The sequence below is a fragment of the Arachis ipaensis genome, chromosome B07, assembly GCF_000816755.2.
Source record: "Arachis ipaensis cultivar K30076 chromosome B07, Araip1.1, whole genome shotgun sequence".
In the NCBI taxonomy this organism is placed as follows: Eukaryota; Viridiplantae; Streptophyta; class Magnoliopsida; order Fabales; family Fabaceae; genus Arachis; species Arachis ipaensis.
Genome location: NC_029791.2, coordinates 28,942,888 through 28,944,496, shown reverse-complemented (window position 1 = coordinate 28,944,496; position 1,609 = coordinate 28,942,888).

The following is a 1,609-nucleotide window of genomic DNA, read 5'->3' as shown; positions in this document are numbered from 1 at the left end:
TGTAAAAGATTTTTTTTATATATTAATTATTTTTAAGTAAAATAAAAAAAATTATTTATTTATTATGTGAAAAACATTTTTTTTACAAAATTTTTTTTAACAAATATATAAATTATAATTTTTTAAAAATATATTTTTTATTTTTTTAATATTTTTATTTTTACTATTAAAAATTTACTAAATACATTAAAAAATTTATTTTTTATTAAAAAATATTTTCTTATCGATTTAATAGCATCCAAACAAGTACTATATCAAATCTAACCATATCATACAATCAAATGAGCTTTTACCAGGATTGGAATCGCAAATGTTAGGAAAGATGAATTCTATATTAACACTACTCATGACTTCAAATTGCACAAGCAATTTTTGAGATATGGAAACTTTGGAAAGGGTGTTAGCAAAGTTGATTTACTAATTTGATAAAATTAAAGTACGTAGATATTACGCAATCCAAACCAATTCATGAAGACAAATTGTACCAAAATCTATAAGAATAAAATGTTCTAACTAATCTTTCACAGATGCATTTCCTTTTTTTTTCATTTTTTTCCCTCCGTCGCTAACAAGAAGATTCCTTCAGAGAAATTAGATGTATGTGTAGATTTCACATGGAGAAAGGTCCCACGGAATATGAAGTCTGAGTCATATAATTGGAGTCTAATGAGACACAAAATCCACCTGGTGAGACTTTTGAGGTTTTTATTTGGATCCATTTTTCTATTTTTTTAAAATGACAAAATTTAATTAACAAAAATATTATATACACACTAAAATTTAATTAAGAAATATTTTTATATAAATAATATTATATTATTTAATTTATTTTTAATATATATTTTATATTTTAATGTGTATTTTATATAAATAATTAATTTAATAACTAATTTTTTAGTGTAAACGAAATAGCGTGACTTTTTAATTAATTTAATTTAATTTGGCCATAGCTGAAGCACATCCATGAGAACTGTCTCTAATTTTATACAGTTTGTCTCTTTTGGTGTATAGTATACACTGTTTCATCACCTTTGTAATTTAAATAACTAAATCATCACCTGCTTTTGGATCCTCATATTCAAAAGTGGTAGAGATTGATTTGGAAAACCATATCAAAATCACAAATGATTCATATACATACCTACTTAACCATAAAATAATGAACTGGTTTATGAATGTCTGTATCTCATAAAATATTATGATTTTGATTTTGATGTCAATGGTACAATCACATTTTGATATGTACCAAGTTATGAAGTTAAGATCTCACGAGATTACAAAGCATTATACAACTTTATTTATTGACTAATTTCCCTTTCCGCACCTACATCTGGGATGCTTTCATTGACTAGTAATAATTTTAGAATTGAGTTAAATTATGATCTCACGATCGAGGGAGTAAAAGTAATTTGGTTCTAGAGGATTAACATACTGATAAGTTATCTTACCGAAAATATTATATTTTTTTCGAAGTTGTCTAAGACTAATATATGCTCACAAATATATAATGCTAGAAAAACCATACAAAATCATTCCAAACAATTTAAATTTATTTTATTTGAATTGATTAATAAATACTAAATAAAATAAATTTGGATTAATTTGTAAA